General features: G+C 40.2%; 1 long non-coding RNA gene across 1 annotated transcript in view; it reads left to right on the top strand.

The window, feature by feature from the left end:
* LOC110483536 (uncharacterized) overlaps positions 1 to 19615 on the top strand; it is a 28034-nt gene extending 8419 nt beyond the window's left edge. Inside the window, exons 2-3 of the long non-coding RNA XR_002467593.2 lie at positions 16722 to 16786; positions 19594 to 19615. This is a non-coding gene — a long non-coding RNA (uncharacterized LOC110483536). The remainder of the gene's footprint in view (positions 1 to 16721; positions 16787 to 19593) is intronic.
* Positions 19616 to 21026: the final 1411 nt, after the last annotated feature.

The following is a 21026-nucleotide window of genomic DNA, read 5'->3' as shown; positions in this document are numbered from 1 at the left end:
CAAAATGCAGATCGCAGCCATTCAAGAAATCACAGGGCAGCATTAGGTGCCATAGCTCTATGCCTTCCATAAAAACACACAATGTATGACTGAAAGAGAGCAAGCCCTGCCTGATACAAGGCTTGTTTTCAGTCACTGCTGTCAGTATCTCACTTCCAGGGGAAATAAATTCAAATATTAATTATCTTCCCTGGAAAAGAGTTTGCCATTAGAAGGGTTTCTAATGCAGTTGTAACAGACCTCAATGGATAGCAGAATTATTCCATTGCAGGTGTAGCATCATTTCAGATAAAACAAGAGTTCTTAAACCATATAGCTTTTGACAGCCCCACTTAGAAAAGAAAATATCACAATTCAACCCAACAACATCTCAGTAAAAGCTGCCCTTTTTAATGGCAGCTAGTGAAGTCTGGGGCAAGGTTACAAAGTAGCTTGTTAGCAGCTCAAGTATACTCTAGTCACTTTTTTCTCTCTCTCTCTCTCACAACAGGAGGCAATTTTAGACTGCAGAGCACAGATGTGTCTAGCAGACACATCCTTCTTCCTGCATCTTAAATAAGTGTCTCACAGACTGTGAGCCATTAATCTCATAAAAAAAAAACAGGTACTCAAATAGGATTAGAAAAAATATAACAACAAAAATCACCGAAGAATTGTCAGTAGCTGTAAGAAACAAATGGATACCTCCTGCTGTGAAGAAAACCCACTGTCAGCTATTGCTGTTATTACTCTGAATCCTAGAACAAAGGCTAGAGGAATCCATTTATCTGTGCATTTCCAACTTTCCCATCCTTGTGGGACCAAATGCCACAGCCAGGTGCATTCCCTTAAATATTTTATTTAACTACCTTACAATGCATGTTTGTTATGCTGTCATGGCACTGACTAATGTAGTAATTTTGAACTTCTGTGATTATTCTTGATTAGTGAGTGAAATGAACACAGCTTCTTCTCCCTTAGCTCCCCATGCTCAGTCTGGTATTCCATGGGCTAGTCCTTCCCATCTGCCAAGGCATAAGCAGGGGAATATTTCACCCAGGAGTGAGTGAACTGAACCTCACTGTTCCACACGCAGGGATTATCTTCCATCTCTCTAGGTCACTTGAAATGGAATCCAGAAGAAACAATATGAAAAAGTTACCTATTACAGACTACATAAAGGCCTAAGTATTCCAGTAAGATTTTAGTGCAAATTGCATGGAACTCCTAAGACTGAGAAAAATCATCAGCTCAATATGATATTTTTGGAGACTGGAGCATGGACTGGCTTTAGTGAGATCACTGCACAAGCCTACACTAAGGCCCTTGCCATGGTGGGAGATTTCCTGTTGTCTGTGCCTTGAAGGTCTTTATAAATTACCCTCTGACTATATTTTTTGTGCATCATACATAGCAGGTAGCCACCAGACAAACTTAGGAGAAACAGTGCTTTCCAATAGGACTCCTTGAAAAAACCAACGTTAGCCGTAGACCGAATCTCTGTGAAATGGTTGAAACAAGGCCTTGAATTTGTGAAGGCCCAACTCTGCCACTGACTGACTGTATGATCCCAAGAAAGTTACTAATTTGCTCTATGCCTTTCATTTCTCCACCTGGGAAAGCTGATACTTTATTCTAGGTACATACATGGAGCTCAGTTACTTGTTGATTATAGTACACTTCACATGTGCATACAAAAAGTATTTTGAAACAGAAATTTTCAGTGCTGACTGTAGCATTTTCAATGTTTTCAATTTCAGGTGAGTTTCCTTTCAAGACTAAAATAAAACAAGACTTTTAAAGGATGTTTTTCTTGCCTAGCTAGAAGTATATGTAAAGGTAATAAAAATATTGCAGAAATGTTTTAGGTTTATTTTTCTACAGAACAAAATAATTGCATTTTTCAACTATTCTACAATTTATTACTGTTATCAGAGCTGGGGAAAAAGTTTGTTCTGCACTCTGTTCCTGAGAACACATTGAGCCTTTGCTACCTTTTCTTGAACACAAATGTATTATTCTTGCCAAAACAATTTGTGTTTTATGACACACAGCAGTCAAATTACATTCTAGACACAGACATGAATCCATCCATGAGGTGAAGTGTAGCACTTATATAACAAAACTAAATTAACCTCTTGTGTGCATTTGCTCAACACAGTTCTGAATCACTTTACCTTCTGCAAACCACTTCTTTGGGAAGGGAAAAAAAAGGTTATGCTACCAAAATCTACATTAATTCACTATCTTATATGCAGAACTTCTCAGACATCTTTTATCAAAACAACCCTAGCTGACTTTAATGATTTACTTATGCTGCATCAAAATTCATATGGTATTTGATATAATTTACTTACTGCTTTCAGTGTAAGCTCTTTCCAACTTGTTTCTTTTAAATGAGCGGTTGCTTTAATGCTGTAAATATTCAGCAAACATCAATATTATGGCCAGCACAATGTGGTTCAGTGTAGCAGTGCCAAGTTTTCATTGATTGCTGCTTGTATGCGCCAGTTTTAAGACAGGCTTTTAATAAGCTCAAAATATGTTCATGGGATTGGTCTCAAAATGTCTCTAGTGGAATAATCAAGCTTCTAAGTGGCTGCAGAGAAAAACAAAAATTTTATTCAAAGAATTCCAGCTCAGACACTCAGTCAAAACAATTCCTGGCTTAGCTTCATTAAGTAGGTCTCAAGATGAAAATCCAGATCACAAAGGCAGCTCTGAAAAACTGCTTAGGGCTTCCCCCAGCCCTGGCAGTAGGGCTTTTGCAGATATTGCATTGGCTGCTCCCAAGTCGCTGTCCTGAAGGCCATCAGAGCCTTGGTTGCTCCCCCAGACTCCACTGCAATCATAGATCCCAGCCTATGTCCGTGACTCTCAGCCACATTTCACACAGGCTGAATGCGTCCAGCTTGCTCACCAGCTCCGGTTACTACCCAACATTCTAACTATAGATGGCATCTTCATCGTTGGCTTTGGGACTCCAAAAACCTGAGTTTCTGCCAAAACTCTGGGCCACTACCACCCACTGATGTGGAGTGAAGGGTTCTGGGGCAGGGGAAGGTCCCCAGGCACTGGGTCTGAGGGACACCAGCCTTCAGCCTGAAGGACACAGGCAGCAGCAGCAGGCCACTGCCCAAAGGAAACGTGAGGAAGGGGAGAGGGGGACATGGAATGAGCAACATCAGAATAAGATACCCAGTTTTGGTGGAAAGCACTAGAGCAGAATAATGTGGCCCCTCTTCTCCAAAGGAGAAGCATTTTGGGAGGTGGAATGCAGAACTGAACATGGGTAAGGGCTTTCCACTGTCACTTGATGTCAAACATAAGGAGCTTCTCTGCATTAGCAATCTACTATTTTTATCATCATATTTCATCAATTCTAGTAGTTCTGCAAATGGTAATTGAATCAAGCCTGGAGCTTTCTGCGGAGAAAACAGAGGACAGAAATAGGACAAAGAAAGCCACAAAACAAATGGAGGATGTTGGAACTCAAAATGTCTCTCAGACATTTTTAGAGGTTCCAGGCCTTGGTCAGAAGCATTTTAGACCCTGGCAGGCAGCTGCAAACAGCTGTGATTTTGGGTTTGAGCCATGGAATGAGTTACCAACTTTGGAGGTGGAACAAGCAGTCACAAAGGGTTAGATAGTATAGTAAAAGTAGTTACAAAGCAGAGGGGAAATTTTTTAGTATTGTACAGGGGGGTTTTAGCACCTGTACAGGGGGGTTTTACTTTGTACATGGGTGTCAGAAGTTCTAAGATGGAGGAAAGTGGGCTGATCCTGTTCTTCCTCCTATTTCTTCCTTGCCTCCATGTTCTTGGTGATGTTGGCACTTATGGATTGGTTTAGAGTAGAAAAGCACTTTGTAACATAGGGAGTAGGTATTGGGGGAAAACTATAAACATGTAATACGTAATATATAATATAAAAGATAGCAGCAGCCCTGGGCGGGGAGAGAGAAGAAGACAGCAGACAGAGAGGATGTCAGGGTGTGTGTGTGCTTCTGCCCGGCTGCTGACCAAACAGCTGCAGCCCGAGAAGACAATCTTTTAGATAACTAGCAATAAACTGCCTTGAGACCGAACAACAAGAGCCTGCGCAGTTTTTCTTTGGAAGCACAGGTTGGAGGAGAGACTTTACCACCACACGAGACCCCAGACCAAGCCCGGGGTTCCCACAGAGGATACTCTTTTCAGCAGGGACCTGTGATTCTTAAAATTTAGTAGGACCATAAAGACAGTGACGGAATCTTTAAAGCCAGTGAGATGATTTGACTACATTAATGGTGTATATACTAAACAGAAGAATGTAAGAAAAAATGTGCTTTGACTAAGTGGAAAGAAAATGAAAAAAAAAAAAAAACAGTGGTTGTTATTTCACAGACTTACAAGTTGATTTGAAGGACTTTAGACTAAAATTAAACACTTAAAGTTAATCCTTCCAGACTTTAAGAAAAATAAAGAAAAAAAATCAGAATTAAGACCTGAAATCACCTAGGGAGATAAGTTACATTTTTTCCTTACAATACTTTCCACAGATAATAGAATAAATACAAAACATGTTCTAAAAACTTCCCTTGCAAAATGTGAGCTGTTGTCTGAATTTCAAATGCATTTCCCTGCCTCGTCTTCACCATCCACCACATTTCAGGAGCCATAACTCTCACTGTAGAATCAGCACTGTGCCTTCTGTTTGGGACTCAGCCACGTTCCCAGGAGAACATTAATTCGACCTGTGGTAAAGACATTTTTCAGTGCAGTTCACACTGGGATAACTCAGATGCAAATGGATTGGAAAAAAAGAGTTTTTATTTAATAGAAAACATGCAAACCTAGAAAAAAACCCTACTATTTATGCAGCCTTTCTATGACATAGTTAGGTTAATTTTAGATTCTGGAGGTGGTGCTGTTTTGCTGTTCTGTATTTTTAAAGACCTGCCACCATACAAACATTGACTCTATCACATATCATCCACTTGTGATAGCAAAGTTAAGAATGTGAATTTGGAAGGAATGTGTACAGGTGAAAGCCCTGGAAATTAATCCAGATCTCTTGAGTCTCAATCAAATATTTTGTCAGAAGGTAACCTTCATCTAGGTGAGATTTCTTGCTTTACTTTTGCAGAGACACCAGCAACAGGCCTGCACAGAAAGAACACCGAATTACAGGAATTGAAGCAAATGTCAGATCATTTCCCACAGTAGTTGTCACCCTTTTTATCACAGGGCAATTAAGCTCAAAGTCCTGGAATAAGATCTAATATGTTCCAGTTTCTTCCTCTCCCACCCTTTAAAAAACAAACAGTGTCCTTCAGCCTTGATTACTCCAGGCTAAGCTCCCACTCAAAGCACATACACCAGAACAAGATCTTGCTTCTGCTCACATCAAAATCCTGAAACTCCTGCTAAAAAAGACATAACCGTTTCTAAAAATGAATCAGTCAATTGAATTATCTTTTTCCGAGCTCAAAATACATATAAACTAGTTAGAAATTTTTTGTTCAAGTGTTTATTTTTCTCATGTATTACTGGGTTTGCCTGAGACTGAAACTCACAATATCTAATATAATTCTGAGACTTTTTCTGTCTAAAGAGAACTTGAATATTTGAATGATTGACAGACTTTACAAAACTGATCATGATTTCTTCACAACATTGACTGCTCAGTGAGCTGTCAGATATTGCGCAGCTGGAGAACAAAAAAAGCAAGTGTGTTATTTGCTTGAATTGAAATATCAATTAGATCCTGTGATAAGTTAATTGATATATTTAATGAAGAGTGATATTTTTCTTTGATGTGCTGGAAAAATGGTGCCATGAGTATCAAAAACATTTGCTAAGTTTCCTGCAGCAGGTAATTGCTCACTCTCCTCTTTTTGAAATATTTTGCTTAAAGGAGGGGTGAAGCTTTTGAACTGAAAAATATTCACTGAGCTTAATGCCTCCTGTCAGACTACATGCATCTGCCTCCCTGAATAACCTAAAATAGAAGTTAAACTGGAAAATACAATAGATCTTGCACAACCTTTGTTTTATTTATTCATCTCAGAGGAAAAGAATAGGCCAAGAAAAAAGATATGAGGTCATTTGTCACTCTCTATTGGATTTAATTTTAAAAATAAGTCTGTGTTGAGGCTCAGTTCCTTCTCCCATTTTCCCTGGCAACTTTCAGTGCATCTGTAGTCATTGCAACTGCTTGGATCTCAGAGCCCAGTGGTGGTAAACAGTGGTTGAAACAGAGATGGTGAATAAGCTGAAATATTTCATGATTATAAAGGACCTTGTTTGGCTTCAATGCTGGCCATGACTAGCAAATAATTATGAATAAACAGTTATAACAAATAATTATTAAAAACTTATAGTCAAAGTGCAACATTGGAAAGTGCTCTGGTCTTCTGCTGAGAGGTATCAAATGAACTTGATCTAACTTCAGGTATACTAGATTAAGTAGGATTTTGATTGTTGTATTTTCCTCATAATCAACTCAGGATTCTTAGCTGTGGATGATAACCATAGCCTAGAGTTAGTTTAAAAAGACTGATGAAGCAAATTCCCAACTCTCTGTTCTGGAGACCCTCAGGTTCTGATTTAAGTTCACATATCTTGATTTAGATGCATCTCAAGAATAGACCAGGCTCAGTTCACAAGGACTTTCACTAATCAGTGCCCATCCCAGGAGACAGCTTAACAAAGGACAGTTCCCACGGCAAGAGGCCATTAGCAATTCTTTCCAGCTGGCATTCCACCTTTTCTCTATTGTCTGCTTCTCCAAGTCTGATTAGATGGGAAAGAAAGGATGGAGTAGAAGTCAGGAGAAGAACCTAGAACTCTTCAGACCTGTGCTCAATTTGTTATTTTACTGATACATAAATTTGTGTTAAAAACATGGAATAAATATTTAGTAAAACACTATTGTACAGAAATAAAAGCATCAAATTATATCAGTTGCTTACCAGTTCTATTGTAGCGCATAAAAAATAATTTTGAAAATACTGAAAAATACAGCCTGTGCCTAGAGCTGTTTAAATGGTTCAAACCAAATGTGGCATAGTTTGTCTTCCATAATATTTTCTTTGCCCTCTTTCTCACACACAGAAGGCTAAAGCCATTTTCTTCTGTTTGAAGGATTTTGTCCTCTGAATTGCAGTTCCCTGCAATGCAGCAGGCCTTTAATGAAGCAAATAGGATTAGGCCACTGGAAGAATAGTTTATCCTGATTTTTGAAAATCTAAATCCAATATTGTTTGAATGATGCTGGCCCTTCCTTCATCAATCCTAGTCCAAAAGATGTTTTGAACTTTCTGTCAAATTACATTGTATAAGAACAAGTCGGTTGATATGGGTTACTGGAATAGCTCTGCTTCTTATAACAGAAAATTTTATCCATCTAACACTCTGCAGCATTTTCCACTGCCACCATATAAATACATGCAGTAGAGAAACAATGTTTTGTGCTGTCCCACTCCAGGAGACTCCAGTCAGGTTAAAATGGCCACTAAATCCAGACTCGAGAGCCACGGGCAGGTCTGTGCAGGCAGCCACAGTAAAGCCACAGGGCAAAATAGAGATATTAGAAGCCTCACAAAACAAACTAGGTCATCCAGGTAACTGCATGGTTCTGCCAAGAAAACTGCTTTGGAACTGGAGACTGCTCCCAACTCGGTTATGCCAGTCAAGGTCGCATCTCATCTCTTCCCTACTTATGTAAGCGGATAAACCCTGCCAGAATAGCTCTGCTGGCCTGAGCTGGAGTGATTTGATGTGGGAGCCTGTCAGAGCTGCTACTGAAAGGATGAACAAAGACGTAATCTCTGGCAGTCAGCACTGAAATCTGCCTTTGCTATGGCCAAATTCAGTGCTGCCAATTCTTCTTCGCAACTATGCTGGCTCTGCCTTTTGAACTACCCAAATATGAAGCCAAAAATTTCCCTGTGTATCCTGTAAACAATACAGTGAAGAAACATTCACGTAACCATTTCCTTCCTGGTTTCTACTGACCCAAATAATGCCGTAAATGAGACTTTCGAACACGCTGTGCTCTTTGGCTGATGCCAGGTCTGTGCTGTAATCATCATTCCTGATCTGCATGGGGCAGATTCTGTGCAGCAGGTCAGAACATTTGTGTTGTTCCCCCAGATATTCCACACGCAATCCTGGCTGCATTTCTCCCTTCTCCAAAGGGGTAGCATTTGAAGAGCCAAAGGATCTGTTCTACCTTTGGCAAAAAACCTTTGGTTGTTCTTTGATTTTTTAATGGTTTCTCTATGGATAAAAAATTAATCACTGCAATATAACATGGAGAAGAGATAATGCAGGTTAACACCAATTGTCTCCAGCAGATCACATCTATGCTCCCTGCTATGCCCTCTGTATCATATGGTATGCATTTTCCCTTTTAAGAGTGGGAAATTGCACAATTGTGATACTGTCCTTTGGGGAATCATTTGGTTTAGTGGGCTAAATGCAGCTCTGTTGCAGTTAAATCTGGATATATTTCCAATCTGGTGTTGTTGCACTCACTTTTGAGTGGTCTTTATAGTGTTATAGTCAAGAGGGGCACTTGATGGTCTTTTTGGGGACAGAGGGTGAAGAATAAGTGTGGGGGCATGGATTTCTTACCACTCCCATTAGTTATGGCCATGGGGATGCCAGCACATTGCATTTTCCTCCTACCCGATGAACTCTGCTTCATCCCAAGCCAACTCTCGTGAAGAGGGCTAGCAGTGCCAAACAGCTCACATGGCTCCCATCATGTCAGGCATTCACTGCACTGGTTGCATCTACTCCAGACACTTTTGTCTTTATCCTGCCTCTGTTTTTTGCTCATGCCTTTGAAAATATAGTATACCAAGTCAGATCTTCTGCTTAACCAGCTGCATACAACACATGTATATTACAGTCCCCCACTCCTAAATGCAGTTTCCTGTTTTCTTCCAAGTTCACAGTCTTTGTAACTTCATTTCCTAGAGACACATAGCTCTGTCTAATCTCATTCTTTCTGTCGCACTCTCAGTCCTCACCCTTGGCTCCATTACTTCACAGCACTTTGTCTCCACCTAGCAATCCTTTGTCTTTTCTCATGCCATTTTTATCGCCAAGATCAGCACTTGTTTCTTTACCTGAGCTTTGTTCCTCAGCTGATCCAGTGCTGCTTTTTCCTGTGTATGCATCAAAAATGAACCTTTGTATTGTGTCTGTCTCACTCTCAACAGGAGACTCTCAGGTCACACAGAGCATCTTCCTGCATTACTCATAGTACCTATGATGTTATATAAATGATCCAAATGGGCACTGTATCAGGTAAACTATGTCATATGGTCTGGACCAAGGCCAGAGCACAGACGGAGATTTCTATTCATGGCACCAATCCTCTGCTTGTTCCCCTGTTCTTAGCATATTCTTCATCTGATAGTCCAATTCTTTCCACTGTGACTCAAAAGACAGAGGCATTTTTATTTTCTTCCAATTTTCTCAATCATTTGTGCATCAACAAAAAACCATTAAGGAATACATTGCAATTAGCACTTCCTCAGATGCACTCATTTGTCAAGAGCACTCAGCCCAGAGCCAGTTTTCTGCAGGTGGGTAACTTAATGCCTCCTCTTACCACTTTTATTTATCTCAAGTTAATTGCCAGAAGTGGAAATCTCTCAGTGTTGTGCACAGAATTCATGATCATGCAAATACTTAAGATGATGCATTGTATGTCTGTGACAGCTATCAGTAAACCTGAGATAGAACAGGAATTCACAGAGCAAAAACAAGAGCACTTGAAAAAGCTGGTGCAGGAGGACAGAGAAAAAGACCTGAAGTTAATACATATTTGGCAGCTGTTCAGACTCCTCGGGTCCATTCTTGATGCAGTACTGTCCTTGTTTGTAGATGCAGGCGTTTCTCCCTGCCCTTATTTTTATCCCTGCTGGGAACAATGGCTTACACATCAAGTGAAGTACACACCATCAGCACTAGCACATTTTCAGCACTGTAGTCAGTGGGGCCTGATAATAGCACTGCAAGGTGTCCCCATGACAGAGCAAAGCTTGATAGCTTTGTATGACAACTGTTTTTCAACCTGTTCTAGAGCAGAACAAGAATGGAAAATTTTGCTGTCTTCCAGCAAAATATCTAATCAAAGCCACACTGCCACTATGAATCAAAATTATAGGTAGGTTCATCTTCTGCAAGGCGCTGTGCAAACAAAAGCAATTCCAAGTCCACAGAGCTAACATTCTGAAGCCTTCGCCCCACAGTCACGTTGTCCTTTAAGTCAAATGGTTGGCCCTGCCTTGCATAAAGCTATAAACTCTTGCATATTAGCAGGATGAAGCCCAGAAAATCAGGTGGTTAATAGTGATTAGCCCTCATCAGTAATTTGCTAATTCCTTACAGATGCCAGGGAGTGCACATGTTGTGGGGAGAGGCAGCAGTGCCAGAGCAGCCCCGCTGTGATGCAGCAGCCCACCAGGCTCTGCACAAGCGGAGCCTCACAGGAGGTGTCACGTCAAAGCAGGGACTGCCTTGCCTTTCTCAGCAAGCTCTTCCTCACAATGTTGCTGGTGCATATACTGCTGTGAGAAGCCAGCTGGCTGCCATCTGAGAGCAGATGCCAAGTGGCTGTCAGATTGTCATCTTGAGTTTTAGTATTCAACCTGTCTTTCTGTGAATTGGCTTTTGGCCTTTTTTTCCCATCAGGGAAGAGCTGCTCCTCAGCCAAAGCACCTCCGATTTATCCCCTGTAAAATAAATGAAAGTATGAGTCACTATTACTTCTGGTGAGACAATTTATAAGTCTCAATTCAAATTTTTTTCCACTTCTTTTTTTTTCTGTAGTTACGTAACTTTTTCTCTTCCTTTCCTAAAAGAAACCCCAGTAAAACATATAACAGCCACTTCAGACAGTTTATTAATTCAATCTGTCCATTATGTAATTAATTAGAAAAGCTGAGAGAAATATTCTTCAGTGTCTTACCTCCTGATGGTCATATTTTAAGTTTTAATAAAAGGCTGGTTGCATATAATCTTCAATATAGTACTGGTCAGGCTTGAAGAAATGTCAGCAATTTATCCAAAGATGCAAGACAAAATGAAATGAAAAATAACTAAAAAATACTCAAAATTAAACAGCAAAAATCCCTGGAACAATTTTTCCATAAGTAGTGGTCCAAAAGATGCAACTTCAAGTACCCTTAAAGGATTGCTACTTTTATGAGAAGTGCTTCACTCTTGCTCTTTGGGAATGGAATAATTTTCAGATGTGTCATGGCAGGCAATTTAACTAGCTGATCTTGTGGGAAAATAATACCCTCAAGAGTTCTGGAAACTGTAATAGAAATAAGTTGTTATTGTCATTGAAGCAAGAAACTATCTGCTGGGAAGATACTTACGCAAGTAGAAAGGGTTTGTTTTCCATCAGAACAACCAGCTAAAAAGCATGCAAAGGCCCAGCAAAGAAATTTTTCCAAGGAACTTGTGCCATTATACAGGATTTCCATTCTACATTATCATTTGACCAATCATACTTGTGTTAAATCCCATTAATGCAGAAGGATGCATATTTGTTATATTAGTTCTAATTCCACCCAAAAAATTAAAATGCTTATTTCTTTTCATGTTTTGGGCATTCCCATTTAACTTCTGACAATAAAATACTATTTAAGTTTATCCAAAGACACAAAGCATCTGCTAGTTCTCTGCCAGACCACAGAAAATGAAAGAAGGAAAAATGTTTCATATACACTCAGTTACAAAAATAGGTTTTAAGCACAAGAATCAGAGCAAAGAAAAATGCACCTTGCAGCACCCAATAAAAAGATCACAAAAATGTTGAAAGGTCTAATACAGAAAGACCACTATGGTCTGAGTGCTGCCAGCTCTCATAGAACTAAGTTATTAATGAGGAAATGCATTTAATTTTAGGTCTTTTCAAGAAGAAGAGGGCTGATGTCCTGACATGGCAGAAAACCTTGGGACACTGCCAGCACTTGGCACAGTAATCGTTTCTGTATAGCTTACGTAGTGAGAAATCCTTATTTGGGTGAAAACTCCTGATGTAACAACACTAAGAAATTAAAATGTTAAAGTAGAGACAGCAAAGGGGACCAAACCACAACATCCAATGCAGCAGCATGCTATTTCCTGAATCTCAGTGGTTGGGCTACACAGGGTCCTAAAATAGGCATTGTTTGGTATCTTTTGCATGTCTTGAAGTGGCACATCATAATTTTCTTGAGCTTCCTAATTACAAATGTTTTGTTAGAAAGAGTCAAATCAGGCACATTTTCCTTTATGGACAAGCTTCTAGTAAGTTTGCATCTCCAGGAATTTGTAATAGCACCAAGAGAGCTACTAAAGCACTTTAAACCTTGGTTGAAATTAGAGGTGTTGCAGCAGTGACAATGGAAGGCAGGTACCTAAATTACTGTGTTTCAGGGCATGAAACACCAGACAGGAGAAGTCCAAACAGCATGGGCATATCCTTTCCAGTACCCTGCCAATCCTGGTTATCAGAGAACCTGAAAAGAGGATAAAAACATATTTGTCACATGTTCATTACAATGAAAGGAATAAACCAAGCATAGACTTTTTAAAAAATATTTGGCTGGTTTTGAGAACAAAAGTTTTTGTGTTTTTTCTAATTTATTGTTTCTAATCTTCATGTGTTGTTTTTCTCCACATTCTCCACCTCATCTTAGAATTACTGCATTTGATGGAAAGCTTGTGTCATCTGACCAGGCTCATTGGAAATGAACATTTCTCATGAAAATTTTATTTTGTGAAAATGTCAAATGAAAAAGGGTTTTGAAAAGCAAGAATCTTTAAAAAAAATAGACAGGAATAAAGATCTATTTTAAATAGCAATACTTGAAATGCCATCCAGTTTTTAAAATTCAGATCGGCCTGCAAGGAATTACATAGGACATTTGAACAGAAAACTCTCCCTATGGTTAACCTCCAGAAGTAATGAAAATAATGCCAATAAACAGTGAAATTATACTAAAAAGCCCTTAAGAGCCCTAATGTTTTTTTAGTTCTGGTCTGGCTTGATTTCTGAAAACCTTTCAAAGAGGGAGAGGGAAAAGATGCTTCTGTCAGCACTGACCACACGGTCCTCCATGCACTGGAGGATGCCCTTAGGATTATGCCTGGGCTCTTCACTGCACCGGTGGCTCTGTGAGCAAGGTCTCTTGGCACACAGTTTGGGTTCAGCTCAGGTACCTCTGCCAAGAACTCTGTACCCCTGAACTTGGGCAACTTTCTCCTTGACAGCTTCCTTTGCATCACTGCCTGCCCTAGATGATGTGGCCATCAACCTACTTGCTTTCCCAGGCCATGATGCTTGGTCCTCTGCTCCTCCCATGTTTCCAAAGGCATGCACCAACATGGCTTCACTTGGAGCAGCCATGTCCGAGTGTGATGACTGAGCTGGCCCGGGCACTTATGAAAGGAAACCTAATTCCCCCTGGATTCCCCTGGCTAAAGCCACTCTGCCCTGGGAGGAATGGAGTAGCACTCTGGCCTCTATTGCCCCAGGGATATGTGACCATGCTGCTGACCTTGCTGCTTCCCTTTACACCTTCCAGTGTATGGCAGAGCTGATCAGTCCCAGCACCACCAGCCAGGCAGCATCATCCCTCAGCTGCCTGGCTCCTGAAAGACAGGCAGGCTGGGACAGGCACTCCCCAGTCTCTCTGGAATGGAGAGACAGCCAATTAACAATGTGTTGACTGAAGGCTGACCAGGTGACTGCCTGAACTTCTGGACAGCAACACAAGCAAGCATTTGACTACTCAACACCAGGGCTCTAGAGATGGGAATTTCAAACAGTCCTGAAATTTTTTTCAGGGACCATTTTGTTTTCCATGGGATCTCCTGATTTGAAGATCTATCTAAAGGCAGTATCTGTGTATTGCTGTGTTGATTGGCACCACGGGTGGAGGATCTGACCATGCATAAAATCCTTTGTGTCATTTCTGCTGTGAAACAGACCAAACTGATAGATAAGATGTCAGTATAAACTGTTCCTGCATCTGCAAAAACAGTCACACAAGGCAGTCTTGCCATATTGTTTAGATAGTTAGGTGTTTTGCATGTTGTGGGAGCCCCAGCCTTGCTCTGGGTTCCTATGTGGTGGTGAAATTTCTCCTCCAACCCGTTCTTCCAAAGAAAAACTGCGCAGGCTCTTGCTGTTCGGTCTCAAGGCAGTTTATTGCTAGTTATCTAAAAGATTGTCTTCTTGGACTGCAGCTGTTTGATCAGCGGCCTGGACAGAGGCACACACACACCCTGACATCCTCTCTATCTGCTGTCTTCTTCTTCTCTCCCTCCGCCCAGAGCTGCTGCTATCTTTTATATTATATATTACGTATTACATGTTTATAGTTTTCCCCCAATACCTACTACCTATGTTACAAAGTGCTTTTCTACTCTAAACCAATCCATAAGTGCCAACATCACCAAGAACATGGAGGCAAGGAAGAAATAGGAGGAAGAACAGGATCAGCCCACTTTCCTCCATCTTAGAACTTCTGACACCCATGTACAAAGTAAAATCCCCCTGTACAGGTGCTAAAACCCCCCTGTACAATACTAAAAAATTTCCCCTCTGTTTAAATTTCCCCTCTGTTTTGTAGCTACTTTTACTATACTATCTAACCCTTTGTGACTGCTTGTTCCACCTCCAAAGTTGGTAACTCATTCCATGGCTCAAACTCAAAATCACAGCTGTTTGCAGCTGCCTGTCAGGGTCTAAAATGCTTCTGACCAAGGCCTGGAACCTCTAAAAATGTCTGAGAGACATTTTGAGTTCCAACAGCATGTAGTACAAGGGATGATGGATCCTGCCTGTGTAGGATTGGTAATATAGGAGCCTTGGGTATGAGAATTAACATTGCACATAACACAATTGTGAACACTATACTGTTTCTCCAGCTTTTTAAAAGGCTGGTTTAAAGTGTTTTAAAGTCTGTAATTTTTGAGGCATGCACCACCTCCTACAAACTGCCTTGAAGGCTCTGGTTATTTCAGAACCCCTTTTGCCTTCTAGACCAATGGCTCAGTCTGGCTTGGATAATATGTCTGTCTGTGCCTGGATGTACTTCACACTATCATAGTGTTTGGAAATCTCTTGCACACCACAAAGCCCTCCTGTCATTGCGCAGTGCCACACCACTTTTTTCCTTTTGAAAAGCTTTCCTGGCACTTTTTGTAAACTGTAGGCCTCTTGGTTTGCAAGCCAGGTTGCCATTTGTTTTCTGTTCAGGCTGGCAATTTGCCTTTTAGCAGCTTCAAATTCCTAGGCATAATAAAATCTTTTAACAGAAGTAGTGGTGTAGACATGCCTACTGTCACAATGCCACTTACACACACATAAGAAATAAAACACTGGGCTAATTAATGTTACTTTTTGTTGAAAACCTTCTTCTGTGACAGTCCTCCTTCCCGGAACTGCTGTAGGCCTGGGCAGATCAGGACAACCTTCTGCCTCCCGTCTCCTCAGTCTGTTGCCACAGCTTTTTCAAACTTTCTATAAGGTCATTGACCTACAATTGAGAAAATAGGTACTGTGGGTTTCAGATTCAGTCAAAGAAAGAAACTGAGAATTTCTAGCCAGGCAGAAGCCTGGGAAAGAGCTGGAGAAGAATGTAAATAATTCTTTATCTCTCTTGTTTTTCACATTGTTTATAGTTAAATTCTATCACTGTGCATCAAGCACTTTGTGCCAATGGTGTAGGTTGTTTTCATTTCAGAACCAATGGAGTTGGTCCTCACAAAGCTCTGTATAAAAGAGCGGTGTATTTTGAATAAACTGGAGTTTTACTCTCAGCAGCCTTCTGAGTCAGAGTCTTCTCATTCCCATCCTGCCTCGACAGTGACAAGGTACAGCACCAGCCTACACCCCATGATGCATACCTGTGATTCCCTAGAGCCCTGAGTGAAAATGTCTGTCTCCATGTATGCTGCAGTCAGGGCCTCCTGCTCTGACATACTTTCAATATATGGAAATACAAAGTCTTGTGTCCAGCAAAGCATTTGGGATCCTGTCTCCTAATGTAGGGGTTTTGTTCTCTCATAGAGTCCCAGCCTCGCACCAATGCCAGCATTTATATAGCTGAACACTAATGACCTAAAAACTTTACTGGATTTGGCTTACTGTTCCTGTTGACTTCCTGCCCCATGACTATAATTTCCAATCAGTTCTAATTTAAATGACTTTTTATTATCTTCATGGTAATTACAAGCTTACATTTAAATGCAGCATGTAGTTTGCAAAAAAAGAAGAACAAAAAATTTCCCAGTAATGGCTACTTGGGGACTGCAAGAAGAACCTAAAAATATTCAGAGCATGTAAAAACACAAAACTATAAAAGATTTATTTTTAAAGTAAAATTAATTGGATTAAGTTGAGCAATGAAAAATGTAAGTCAGGCAGTATCAAGAGGGATGTTCTGGCACTTACTAAACTGCAAAATAACCTCCTGATAGAAGAGCTGGAAGCATCATTAATCCCATTCATTTAGAGCAAGACGAGGCAAAGCAATGAATGGAGCAATGATCTTTCTGGCCATAGAGCACTGCAAGCACTTCATGAAATACCTATTTGGAAAGGAGGAGGAGGCTGGGTTACCTGGAGCCAGAGCAGGAGGAACTGCAAATGCAGGTCTTGCTTTATGCAGAACAACACAGCAGCCATGAGGGGTACTTCCAAGGGTTTGGCAGTCACAAAGTCCTCTTTCCCCATAGGAGGCTGTCAATCTTCCTGGGAAAGACAGATTCAGAGGATATCAAGCAGACACACCAGCTGTTAGGTAAGATAATACATCTGATGCTTCTGAATTGTCAATAGAAAATAAATTTCTGTGTTGCTCCAGAGCCCTGTCTAGTCACTTCAGGTAATTGAAGTGATGAAATTTCCATGCTTTCTCCATAGATGGTCTACTCCAAAGATTCCCCGTAAAGGATTGATCCTAATACTGATCCCGAGTTCTCCTTTGCTCAGATTTACTACTCAACACCCAATTAGCATTCTTGATGTGACATGGTTGTCTGATTACCATCACTGCTATGTAATTGGAGTAACTTAAACAACTGATGCCAAGTGGATAAGGGCTTCCATTATCCCCCTTACAGTCATCTCCTAAAGCATTGCACTGTTGTCAGGCCCCTCCCAGAATGACTGTAGACAAGAACTACCATGAAGATTTTATGAGAACATCTCTCTGGCTGCCACCACAGCAGCACCTAGGATGCAGATGCATTAAAACATCTGCTCCATGCTCTCAGGTGACAGAGACATATGAGAGAGATAGCAGGAAATTATAATTCAGTTTACAAGTGGGAACACTGGTTTGGCTACATAGATCACTTCGGAAAGAAAGTTATTTTTCAAGGGAACATCAACACCGTATAGTTAAGCAAACCATAAACTCTGGGGTTACCTTGAGAAGACAGATTGCTGAAATCAGTGTGTTTCAGCATTAACCTTTTCCTTCTGGAAAGGTCAGTTCATGCCTCTATTCCACTGAACATTGGAACTTAAGTGCTATAATTAGTGCATCTTAGGAGCAACCACCCCAAGAGAGGGCCCTGTCAAAGCTGTAACAGCATGAAACAAGGGGATTTATATGGGGTTTTTTTGTCTGCCACATGTGGCTTTTACAGTCACTAGTATAATGCCCTTTTGGAAATCTGTTAGTGCTAGCACACTTAATTTGTTCTACATTTAGGTTACCACTTCTCAACAACTAATAGCAGGGAAAAGGGGCTTTGTTTTTTTAAGCTACAGAAGTAAGCAGAGATATTATGGTTCTGATGGTACTTCAGACCTGCTCACACAGCATCTCCACACCTTAACCTTACAGCAGCATCCTAGATTTGTGAAGATAAAGTGACAGCAGATTGGAGGCTTTTATTCCAAGATCTTTGCTGACCTTTGGAAACATTTTCAACCTTGAATAAGCATTTCCTTATAAAATTATTTATTAGGCAAATAATCCCTCATTTCCTCATCTAGGAATGATCTTATTTACCATCATTAAGTTATTGCTCCTACTAACAGAATTAAAATGCATCAAACATCCTCCAGGTTTGCCAGCAGTGACCTATTTACAAAGTGGGCTTTATGGCCATTATGTTCTTGCACACATAAGAGGAGACTCTTTTAAAATACAATCTTAGATTACAATATTGGGAAACTGCTCACGCTGCTATAAAATATACATGTAAAATGTGTAAAGAGTCTGTCAGAGAAATGTTCACCTATAAAGTGTAACTTAATCTTACAAGTACTAGGTGTACTAGTCACTGAAATTACAGGTTTTAAGTCTCTAAGCTTTCAGTTATTCCACGCCACTGGACTTTTATGGCTTTCTAACCCAAGCCCTCACTCAGAGACACAAAGCAGCACAAAAAGTGAAAACAGCACAGGATGTCCAGGCTCAGCAGCACACTATTAGAATCACTGTGCCATCCTCCCCTCTTCTGTGACAAGTGCTTTTACTCTTCTGAAATATTCTAGATAAATCCATGAGACTTGTTGATGCTGAATATATTTTTTTGACTTATTTAAAACATTCAACTTTTTGAAGTTATAGAAAAGAAAACCAAACCAACCTTTCAACAAGCACATATTAAGCTTTGTTACTCTGGGCTAGGGAAACCTTTGAAAAACATGCTTAAGAAAACAAACTACTTCTAATATGTCATACATCCCCTAGACTCTGTAAGGTCTACATAAATATCAACTTTTTCAACCATTATCAGGAGCCACTAAGTGATAAAGAGAGAAGGGCATTCCTAAAAACAGTAAGACTACATAACAAAATTCCTATTATCTACCACTATTTGAAATTACAGCAGTGTCTCCCTCTTCATATTACTTGTTTAAGAAAATGCCTTCTCACCAGAGGAAAGCCTAAGCAGATGTAAACTAAATCCCCAGTTGTTTCAGAACAAGTTAAGTTTTCACTTGTTCCAAGAAGTTAAAAAACCAGTAAACTAAGAGGAAAATCATATTCTTCTAATATATTCTATTCCAATGCAAGCTTGAATCTAGCTTGCATTATCATACAGACGAATTCTTAAGATATTTTAAGGTCAGAATACTCATGAAGATACAATCAAGGATCTGTCTGAAACTTGGAGTCAAAATTAGAGCAAAGTTATTTGGGGGAATGGAAGAAAAATCTATAAAAAAGACTCAAAATAAGTCAAAGGGCAGAAGGATGATGGACCATGTTTATTTAAAAATATGCCAACTGTACACAAGGACAAATGTGCTGTGAAAAAAAATTGTACATACATCAGTTGGCAAGAGTTTAATAATTTTCAGTTCTCACTGGACAAATAAGCTAAATAATTCAAGGCACTTTCACAGCTATTGAACTTAATTTATGAGCCTAGATTGCTGATTTTGTGTATGGTTCAGGGAAATCTGCACCAGTCCATATCATTATCACCTTCAATTCTAACTCTCTTACAGTTACAGCAGTTTGGGAATGTTCAGTGTGAAAATTAAGTGTTTTAAAAAAGCTGAGCTGGTGAGATTCTGGTTTTACACATGATTCTTCATTCTTCAGTCATTGCTGCCTTTGTTTCTAATTATCTCACATTACAGAACAAGAGAAGGAATCCAGAGGCAAGTGGAAATCCACTGTGCTGAGTGCTGTAAAGACAGCTAGAGACAGTCCCTGTCCCAAGCAGCAGGAGAAACAGCAACAGAAGGTAAGAAGGTAAGAAAATAGCAACTGTTTGAGAATATTTTGCAGGGCTGGATTGTTGAAGGATTATATGTTAGATCTACTAGGGCTGCCTCATTTTCAATTAATATAGTTACATTAAAATGAGATCTAGTATCACCACACTTAAAATAATGCTGAGCAAAATCATGTGGGGGGAGGGGGGAAGACAGCAAAGCAACTGCTTACAATCAACACAAAAACATTGGAAGATAAGAAAAAAATATTAGGGGATGATTATCAAAGATCTATAAATATAACCTAGAGAAAAGAAAACTCGTGTGGCCATAGCTTGATCTATAAATACCTTCAAAATATAAATATAAATGAAGGAAGGGAATTACTTGATCTCCGCAGATGCTGAGATGCAGAAGCAGGCTAACGAGGAAGGAGTTGAGACTAATCTCAGAGTGCATTTCTGAATGCTAAAAGCAGTTGGAGCCTGAAGACTATCAAAGAGGGTACCATCCTGCTAATACACAAAGATGTATTCAGAGAGGCATTAGTGGAAAGAAATGCAGGTAGGGTGCAATCTTGCAAAGTAGAAAGCCATGCTGGCTGCACAAGCAACCTTCCTAATTCCCACATCTGTCTGGTGTCAGGAACAGCCTGAATGGATTCTCAACCCTTGGGACAGGTTTACAGCATTCAAGCTCCTGCAACGTGACAGTAAAGTAGTAGCTGGAGGGCAAATAACCTCAGTGGTAACAAAATAGACAGAAATATCTTTTAGAAGTCAAAAGGCAACAAAATCCAAATTGACTTGGGGAACTTAGGAGAGTTTTGAAGTCAACTTTCCCCCAGAGCATTAAGGCTTTTTTTCTTTTCTTTTGTTGAGGGGAAGCTTGTAAAGCACTGACCTGGCCCACAGCCATGCTCACATGGAGATGCTGTCCTTGAAAACCTTGGCTCCTAGGACACATGGACAAAAATGGAAAATTGCATGTGGCAGGACTGGCAGTCCCCCAACCTGCCCACAGATGAGACCTGAAGATAGCTTGTTTTGTGCACATTACATGGGGATAGGAGAGTCTGGAATTCCCAACGTAGCATTTGGTTGAGTGGGAACAATGTAAGCATCCTTTGGATTTCTGTCAGTGTTCGCTGGTATTGACAGTTACAGAAGAGTGAGAAGGAAGTTCAGACTTTGGCCTTGTTTGGATAAACCTGCATGCAAGAGTGCTGTTAATGCAACATCCCATGTTAGGAAATCACATGCTTGTGGTACTCCATGATATTTCACGCCATTTATTTAAATTTTAATGTCTTCTTTAAATGCAGGGCCTATTATTATACCTGAAAAAACAGGCAC

This window comes from Lonchura striata, chromosome 1, assembly GCF_046129695.1.
Source record: "Lonchura striata isolate bLonStr1 chromosome 1, bLonStr1.mat, whole genome shotgun sequence".
NCBI classification, from domain to species: domain Eukaryota; kingdom Metazoa; phylum Chordata; class Aves; order Passeriformes; family Estrildidae; genus Lonchura; species Lonchura striata.
This window is presented reverse-complemented; position numbering and strand designations above follow the sequence as displayed.